Here is a 10322-nt window from a genome sequence, read left to right on the forward strand (position 1 = left end):
ACCACCTTTGGTCCTGGATCGGCTGCTTGCAAGTCAAACACCGCTGTGCTATCTCTCCTGACCCACTTTCGTAGTTTTTTTCATGAATGTTCAAATAATAATTTTTTATTTTTTCCTGTTTGCTGCTGCATAGTATTCTATAGTAGAGTCTTATATGGACATTAGGTTATTCCTATAAAGAATGTCTCAATAAATGCTTCATGGTGCTGAGTGACCTTTTTTTTTTTAATATGGGATACAGGTATTTTTCAGAAGATACTGTTACTTTAATTATAGTGGGAGTATAGTCAATGGATACAATGAGCTTGCCAAGACAGTGTTATAATCAGACTAGTCTCTAAAAGATTACTGATTGGCTGATAGCTCCTCTTTCTTTTCCCTAGTTGGAAAATGCAGAGTTACTTACAACATTTGATTATAGTCTTCAATAGGCAAAGGTCTGCCTTCTGAGATCTTAAATGTAGGATTATACTTCAAAAGATCAGGGAACATGGAACCTCTTACATTAAGCTTACATGAAAAATGTGTATTTGCACATGCATTTGGACATTTAAAGTTCTTTAAATATTTGAACACCACCTTCAACTTTTGATTTACCTATGATGTGTAGTTTTCAAAAATACTTTATCAAAGATTATCTTTAGGATTATGATTAAGACCTGTAACTGGATGTAACTCAAGTGTAGGCTCATGGTAAGCAGCAGGTACAGAGCACAACCCACACCAGCTGTAGAATCGTGACAAGCACTCCAGTAGGGAAACAAACGAATGCAAATTAGATGCACTTGGACATGGAACAAAGATGAAAATGACATTCACTTGTAAATGAGTTTTCTGTGTTTGATGTAAACAGAATGACATGTATTTCACAGAAAGACCTCTCTGACCTTAGGATAGTAGCTGAATTTAATATGTTAGCTGCACATGTTACTGGCATTTTCTCATTAATAGTACAGCTCACTATCTAACAATCTCTAAGCTTGAAATTTACATACATTCTCATTATTTTGTGTGCTGAGAGACATTCTGAAGTTAAGGCAAGATGCTCCTCATTTTGAGTTCAAATGTCTGAAATGACCTAGCACCTAGACAAAGGATCAAGAGAAAGAATATCGTCTTATTTTTTCATTTCATTGCTAGTCATGGCTTGCAGCCTAGCAATTTGATCACACTTTGGCCTTAGACTATTGTTATATGACTTTACTTTCTGAACCTTATTCACCTTCCAACCTATACATAAGATCTTTCCTCTGTAGCTTTTCTAAACTGTCTAAGCTCAGGGTGATATTTTCCTTTTTCTAAGCTTTTGTAAGCTCTGACTTCGAGATCCATCTCAGAAGGACCACCAAGAAGACAACTAGCACTGCAATAGGCAGGGAGTTTATTTACCAGCATGCTGGGGTCACTCCTCATTAGGCAACAACTTCTTCCTGAGCTCTCAGGATTCTTTTAATAGGGTTACAGAGGCTTCCGTCACAGTTAACCTTTAGGTTGATTGGCTGTTGTCTAGGATGTTTCCTTTTATGGCTAGATATCTAGAGTGGAATATTGTGGTTTATGGGTCCTCAAGGTTTGTGTCAGCTGAAGTAGTAGAGGAGACCTCATCTACCCAAAGGCCCCCAGTTGTTGCTAATTTATCTAATTGTTTTGGTACATGCCCTTGAAGTTCCTGGAACTGGCTGTTCTGGCCTAGTTCCTTCTGCTACATATATGAGGCCTGCCATGGCAGTTTTTATGTCTAAGGCAAAGCAAAGGTTACAGAAGCAAGATTAAGCAGTTAATTCTAAACTTACATTCCCTTCTAGCTTTTAACACTTTCACAACAGGTGGTCAGTGATACTCACTGATGACTTTTTAAATATGCATATATTGAACTTAAATTACAACATATTCATTTAAAAATATCCCTTGCAGGGGCCGGAGAGATAGCATGGAGGTAAGGTGTTTCCCTTGCATGCAGAAGGTTGGTGGTTCGAATTCTGGCATCCCATATGGTCCCCTGAGCCTGCCAGGAGGGATTTCTGAGTATAGAGTGAGGAGTAACCCCTGAGCGTTGCCGGCTGTGACCCCAAAATCAAAAAAAAAAATCCCTTGCATATTGGCTTAGATGTAGATATTCAACCAACATTTGTAAATAAATTAACTATTTGTTGTATTTCTTTTTTTGAATGCTAAAATGGAACTCTAAGAAACTGCTACCTGCCAAGAACCATACAGGCTGGAAAAACATTATAGGATTACAATTAAGTTCATGGTTTAGTGCAAGGTATAAAGGAAAAGAAATTACCAGGGCCTGAGAGACAGTAAAGTGATAAGGCACATGCTCTACTTAAGGCTAACCGGGGTTAGATCCTTGGTGCCACATGTTGCACTACATAGAGCAATATAGTATTGAAGGCACTATATACCACTGGGCCTACCCCTGGAGGATACCAAGCACCATAGTGGTGACCTGGATAATCCCTAGCATTGCAGGGTCCCATCATCATTGAATTCTCAGATTATCACAGTGAACCACTTGTACAGTTGACTAAGAATAATAGGGATAAGCCCTTGGGCCTCCTGAACTCTTTTTGGGATGTACCCCACTCCTCAAAAAAGAAAAACTGCTAACATGATTTGTTTAATGATGGAAATTAGCACTGAGGAAGGACACTTCAAAAGAAGAGAAAAGGTGCTCGCTTCGGCAGCACATATACTAAAATTGGAACGATACAGAGAAGATTAGCATGGCCCCTGCGCAAGGATGACACGCAAATTCGTGAAGCGTTCCATATTTTTAAAAAAAAAAAAAAAAAAAAAAAAAAAAGAAGAGAAAAGACTGGGGCTGGAGAGATATCATGGAGGTAGGGCATTTGCCTTGCATGCAGAAGGACGGTGGTTCGAATACTGACATTCCATATGGTACCCGAGCCTGCTGGGAGTGATTTTCTTTTTTTTTTGTTTTTGTTTTTGGGCCACACCCAGTGATGCTCAGGGGTTACTCCTGGCTGTCTGCTCAGAAATAGCTCCTGGCAGGCACGGGGGACCATATGGGACACCGGGATTTGAACCAACCACCTTTGGTCCTGGATCGGCTGCTTGCAAGGCAAACACCGCTGTGCTATCTCTCCGGGCCCTGGGAGTGATTTTCTGAGTGTAGAGCCAGATGTAACCCTTGAGCACTGCTGGGTGTGACCCCAAAACTAAACATAAAATAAAATAAAATAAAAAAGAGAAAAGGCAAAAATTAGAGCTTTTATATAGGGAAAAAAAATTTTTTTGGGGGTGCGGTGGGGATTTGAAAAGGCCACACTGAATGGTGCTCAGGACTAACTCCAGACTTTGTGCTCAGGGATAACTCATAGAGGGACTTGTGTGACCGTGTTTGGTGCTGGGAATCAAACCTGGGTTAACTAAATGCAATGCAAACAACTTGCCACAGTTCTATCTCATTGGTCCCAGGATTTTTTTTTTTTTTTTAGAAGAGCTGATGGTATGGGACCAGAGAGATAACTCAAAGACTGAGCATAAGAGGCTCTAATTCCAGGAGCAGTAGCCTTCAACAACAGTGACATATCCCCACATCCAAAATTTGGGGCATTTGTTCAAAAACTGAAAAGAAATATGCAAACCATAAAAGTAGTTGTGCTGGGTTTATAAATATTCTCATGTGTGCTACAAAGCTTTTATAGATTCTATCTTAACACAAGTAGGACAGTGATATTATTCAGTAATTGTTAACATTTTACTATTTTTCTTGTTGAAGAATTTGATCACTGAAACATATATTATGGTTATAATAGTATGCTCCTTTACTAGTTTAATGTGTACACTTTCCCTTCTATAACCATCAGGTCATAATCATGTCAAGGAAAAGCAATAATTCATTAATGTCTAACATCTATTCCACATTTTTCAGTATATGTATATTTTTCAAAAATGAAATAACTTAAAAAAAATCTGCCAATCCAGTGGGATTTTCCTCTGCTGAGTGGAGACTGAAAAGATCCCAGGCCCTTGAGGCCTTGGCAGTCAGTGACCCTATGATGACTGGCTTGAAGCAATTGGCCTTAGCCCTCTGGGCCTTTCGGCAGGGTGCTCTAGAAGAAAGACAGCTGGCTCAGGGATGGTTGACTCCATCTGCAAGTAGAGCTGCCTCTTTTTTCCCTGGTTTCTGTTCCTGGGAGTTGGAGGCATAGGCTCTTAGACCTTTATAGCCAGCTGGCCTGGAGGAGTGGGAAACCAGCCAGCAGGTTTGTGCTCTGGGTGAGGAATTCTGGGCTATTGTCTTTGTCAAGCCAGTTGTGGATGATCCCAAGTTTTCACACAAGCCCCATCATTCTGCTGCCAGCTCCTAAACACCTGGTTGAGTTGCTGATTTACCTTCTCTGTAGTTTATGTAAAACACACACACAGATACATGCACACAACTGTCTTATTTTTTATATTAGTTGGATTTTCTGTATTTAATTATGTCTTTAGAAAAATTAAAGATAAGGGGTATGAATACATATAAAATTAGCAAATTTGTCCTATAATTTTGGAAATAAAGCAAATAAAAATAAAGACAAGCCAAATATTTTACTGTAAGAGACTTAAAATTCCCAAATGTAGGGATAATGGTTAAAAAAAAAAGACCCTCCTAATGTTTTCTTAATTTTATTTTATTTGATATTGCTTAAGTATTTTAAATACTAAGCATTTGTATCATTTCTCCTGTTAATACTTCACAGAGCTGACCATTTTTCCTAATGTCTTCTTTTCTCCATTCACACAGAAATACTTATCGGTGTCTTAAAAATGTTTTTTAGAGCCATAGTACAATAGTACAATGGGTAGAGTGTTTGCCTTGCACACAGCTAACCAAAGTTTGATTTCTGGTACCACATATGGTCCCGAAAGTCTGCCTAGAGTGACCCCTGACTGCAGCACCATGAGTTAACCCTTAAGCATCACTGGATGTGGTCCCTAAACAAAAAAAAAATGTCTTCTTTTATAACTGAACATGTTTGATTAGGGAATTTAAATAAGTTTTCTTGTTGTACTGAATTATGTTCCAAAGTTCATATTTCTTTTTAAATAGGGAGTACTCTTGTCAGTAATTGAGAACCCCCAAGTTTACTACTGGTGTTGCTCTGGGAGTTATGTAATGTGACAGAATCAAAATTAAGGTCTCACAAGTGCTAAATATGGTCTATACCACTTGGTTTATCTTCTCTATCCTTCTGAAGTCATTCTAATTTATAGTGGCATTCCCATTGACCTGATTTCTCTCTCACCTTTTGATTTATTGAAGAATTCAAATTATTTGTTCTTTATGATTGTCTACATTCTGAATTTGCCTTCTGCCTGATTCTTTATCTCCATTGTATTATTCAACACTGTTCTCTACATTTTTTATTTATATGTACTCCATAAATTAATAGTTACACTTTCAATATTATTCTATTTTATTATATTACATTATATTATAATTATATGAATTTTATGCTTCTAGTTTTGGGAAGAGGCAAGAATATAAATACTATGTAGTTCTTATTGTATTATATCAAGAGGCATAGTAAATATACATGTCCCACTTATATATTTATTTTTAAAGTTTGGGTATTCCTCACACTATCAGGTTACCTGTTGATACTTACTTGGCTTGGGTCATACTTGAGGGCTCAGAGATACAGAGAATCAAATGTAGGGCCTCTGCATGCTATACATCATGCACTCCAGCCCTTTGAACTTTCTCCTTGGTACACACACACATTTGTTGTTATTGTTGTTGTTGTGTGTGTTTTTTTTTTGAGACACTTTGGCTGTGCTTAGAGCTTGCTTATTCCCAATCTTTGAGCTTCTGAATCACTTCTGGCAAGTCCATAGAGATGACTTGTGGTACCAGGAATTGAACCCAGTTGGTTATGTGCAAGGCAAGTGCCTCACCCATTGCATTCTATCCCTGCACCCCAATTTTAAAATAATTTTTGTTCAATTTTATAATTTTTTGACTTATTATCAGAATGCTAGTTATCATATATAATGTATATATATATATATATTTTTTTTTTGCCACACTCAGCAGTGCTCAGGGATTACTCCTAATAGTTCTGAGGGATCATATGAAATGTTGGGGATCAAACCTGGGTCGGCTGCATACAAGACATATGCCTTACTCACTGTTCTATCATTCTAGCTTTCTATAATACACATTTTTAAATTTTATTTTATTTTAAGTACTGTGTTGTCAATGTCTATTTTTTATTTTCATTTTAGCTTGAAATATATTTTTGTTTCTTATAAATATGGCCCTTATTGCCTTTTTGTTTTCTGTTTTGTTTATTTGTTTTTGGACCATATCCAGTGGTACTCAGGGGTTTACTCATGGCTTTGCACTCAGGAATTACTTGTAAGCAAACACTACCCATTGTACTATTGCTTTCGCCCCATTACTGCCTTTGTTTTGTTTTATTTTTTGTTTGTTTGGTTTTTTTGTTTTTGAGCCATACCCAGTGATGTTCAGGGGTTATTCCTAGCTCTGCTCTCAGGAAATACTCATGGCAGTGTGTGTGAAACCACATAGTATGCTAGGGATTGAACCTAGGTCAGCTGCATGCAAAGCAAACACTCTACTAGCTCTACTATAACTCTGGCCCCTCATTACCACCTTTTTTTTTTTTTTTTTTGGGTTTTTGGGCCACACCCGGTAACGCTCAGGGGTTACTCCTGGCTATGTGCTCAGAAGTTGCTCCTGGCTTGGGGGACCATATGGGACACCAGGGGATCGAACCGCGGTCCACCGTCCAAGGCTAGTGCAGGCAAGGCAGGCACCTTACCTTCAGTGCCACCACCCGGCCCCCCATTACCACCTTTTTAAGGCTACCATTTACCTGTGTGATTATTTTTCAACATTTCATTTTAAGCTCATTTACTATGAAGTTCAAGTAGGTTTTCTATAAAATAAGATCATATTTTGTTTCTTAAATTATCTTACGTATCTTTATAGCTATTTAAGCTTCTGAATAGTGAGTTCAGGTATTGATGTTTTACAAAATTATTGACAAATAATGTCATTTTCTATATGGAATCTGAGTACTTTGCAGTTTGGCTTAGTTTATTTTTTTACTTTTATTTTATTCTCCTTATGTTTTTATATGATTTTTTTAATGAAATGATTAGTTTTCATTTGCCTCTTTTTTATGGGTTTATTCTAAGTAATTTGCTTTGAAGTTACCTTGAAGTTACAAATGGAGTTCTAAGCTTATGTTCTAAGCATTTTAAATTTAAAGCATGTAAATCTTGAGTTTATTATAAGAGATTTCACTATTCCTTTCCTTAGTTCCCACTTTCAATGTTTTAAATTATCTCATTTTGAGTATTTTTCTTGATTTTTTTGTTGTTTATTTATTTATTTATTTTATTCTTGGGCCACACCTATTGACACTCAGGGATTACTCCTGGCTATGCACTCAGAAATCACTCCTGGCTTGGGGGACCATATGGGACGCAGGAGGATTGACCCACCCCTATTTATTTTTGTTTATTTCTTTTTTAAAAATATAAAATCTTTAAGCACCATGATTACATGCATGATTGTAGTTGGGTTTCAGTCATAAAAGAACATTCCCCTTCACCAGTGCAGCATTCCCACCACCTTGCCCCTGCCTGGCATTCTACTTCTCTCACTCATTAACATTGTCATGCTAGTTATTAGTGTAATTATTTCTCTAACTGCACTCACCACTCTTTGTGGTGAGTTTCATATTGTGAATCTCTATTGCTCTATTGTCTCTGGGCACTATTACCGTAATGTCTTTAATTTTTCTTAAAACCCATTGTTGAGTGAGACTTTTCTGTGTTTATTTCTCCCCCTTTGACTTATTTCACTCAGCATGATAGACTCCATGTACACCCATGTTTAGGAAAGTTTCATGACTTCATCTCTCCTGATAGCTGCATGATATTCCGTTGTGTATATGTATTACAGTTTCTTTAGCCATTCATCTTTTGAAAGGCATCTTGGTTGTTTCCAGGGTCTGGCTATTGTAAATAACACTGCAATGAATATAGGTGTGAGTAAAGGATTTTTTAATTTATTTTTGTGTTCCTAGGGTTATCCCTAGGAGTGGTATAGCTGGATCATATGGAAGCTCAATTTCCAGTTTTTTGAGGAATCTCCATATTATTTTCTATAAAGGCTAAACTATATGACATTTCCACCAGCAGTGAATGAGAGTTCCTTTCACTCCACATCTCCGCCAGCACTATTCTTTGTAATGTGTGCCATTCTCTATGCCATGAGATGGTACCTCAATGTTGTTTTGATTTACATCTCGATGACCAGTGATGTGGAACATTTTTTTATGTGCCTTTTTTCACTTACATTTTTTCTTTGGGGAAGTGTCTGTTCATTTTTTCTCCCCATTTTTGATGGGGTTAGATATTTTTTCTTGTTAAGTTCTGTCAGTACCTTGTATATCTTGGATATTAGCACTTTATCTATGGGTATTGGATGAAAAGTTTCACCCATTCTATGGGTGGCCTTTGTATCCTTGTTACTATTTCCTTTGAGTTGCAGAAGCTTCTCACCTTGATATAGTCTGTTTATCTCTGCTTCTTCTTCTTTGGAGAGTATGTTTCCTCCTTGAAGATGCCTTTAGTTTCAATATCATAGAATGTTTTACTTACATATTGTTCTATGTACCTTATGGTTTCGGGTCTGATATCAAAGTCTTTAATCAATTTGGATTTGACCTTTGTGCATGGTGTTAGATGGAGGTTTGAGTTTGCTTTTTTGCATGTGGCTGACCAGTTGCCCCAACACCACTTGTTGAAGAAGCTTTCCTTTTTCCATTTTGCATTTCTTGTCCCTTTATCAAAGATTAATTGATTGTATGTCTGGGGAACATATTCTTCTCATTTCTGCTTTTCTGTCCTCTTGTGTTTTATTGGCAGTACCTTTCATTGTTTCTTCGAGATCATTGAACATCCTAAACATTTTCACTCTGTAGTTTTTAGAGAGATTATATAGAGGGTTAGTAATGATTTGGTCTTTGAGATTACAATCTCCCCTCACTACTCATTGTGGAGTCTACACTTTTTTTTATCATGGTTCCTTTTGTAGTCTGGGGGTATATATTTTCTAGGTCACAGTCAGTCTTCCCCATTGCTACAGAGGTCTCTGGGGGTTCTATATGAGTGTGGGAGATATTTTGTGGGCTTCTGCTTGCTAGAGAAGCTGTGCCTCTGACTTGTGGAATCATGAGTTTGTTTCTTCAGCAAGATTAGATTGCATCACAACTGCTGCTGTTCAGAAAGAAAGCCTCTGGTTCACACCCAGGTATCTTAGTGACTCAGGAATTCACTCTTCTGTGTCACCATGAATTTGGGAGTGGCTATGATTCTCTTCCTTCAATTAGATTGGGTTGCACCACTATTTCTGGCTGCTGGAGAGGCCTTTAATTTATGCCCAGGTCCCTCAGGTTGCCAGTTCCTCCATCTGCATTAGTTATTTCTTCAGTTACTGTTTTTTTTTTTTTTTTTTGGCAATACTCAAATTAGTGCTCAGGGTCTACCCCTGTTACGGTTATTGGGGGGTTATTTCTAGTGGTGCTGGGGAATAATGTGGGATTTAGGAATAAACCCCAGCCTCCTGTATGAAAATTATGTGTTCTAAATAATTGAGCTGTTTTTCTAAATTATGTACATTTGGAGGGGCAGTTTGAACAATATCTGGTGAGTATGTGTTCAGGGATTATTTCTGACTAAGATCTGGAGATCATCTGGTTTTCTGGGGATAAAATATGAATTAGCAATGTGCAGGTCTAGTGTCCTATCGTACTGTTTCTACAACTCACCACTAAATAATTTTTGCTTGTTGTGTTTTCTTTTTTCTCAGTGTTGGGGATTGAACATAAGTCTTGTGACTGTAAGGCAGGTAATTTACCATGGAGGCACATCCTCAGGTCTACTTCTTCTGTATTTTTTGTTTGTTTGTTAGTTTTTGAGCCACACCTGGAGTACTCAGTAGCTACTCCTGGCTCTGTGCCTAGGGCTTGCTCCCAGCTACACTTGGTGGACAGATAGTGCCAAGGATCAAACTGGGCCCTTGAACATAAAGTATGAGATTAGTTCATTGCCTATCAATGTACCTATATTTAATCTGTAGGTTTCTGTGACTTGTTGCATTACCCAGGTCACTCACACTTGCACTAGGAGTTGGCTAGGACCTAGTTCATGGCATAGTTGCAATTTGGCTGCTCTGATTTTGATGCTGTTTGAAAAATACTTTGGATCCAGACTTTTTTCTCCCCCAGTGCTCAGGTATTATTCCTAGCTCTGAATTTAGGAATCAC

The 10322-nt window shown here is 37.8% G+C and overlaps 1 non-coding gene across 1 annotated transcript; it reads left to right on the forward strand.

Moving 5' to 3' along the window:
* Positions 1–2674: 2674 nt before the first annotated feature.
* On the forward strand, positions 2675–2781 carry LOC126008241 (U6 spliceosomal RNA). The gene has a single exon (XR_007495581.1). It is a non-coding gene; the product is annotated as a U6 spliceosomal RNA (small nuclear RNA).
* Positions 2782–10322: the final 7541 nt, after the last annotated feature.

This window comes from Suncus etruscus, chromosome 4, assembly GCF_024139225.1.
Source record: "Suncus etruscus isolate mSunEtr1 chromosome 4, mSunEtr1.pri.cur, whole genome shotgun sequence".
Taxonomy (NCBI): Eukaryota; Metazoa; Chordata; class Mammalia; order Eulipotyphla; family Soricidae; genus Suncus; species Suncus etruscus.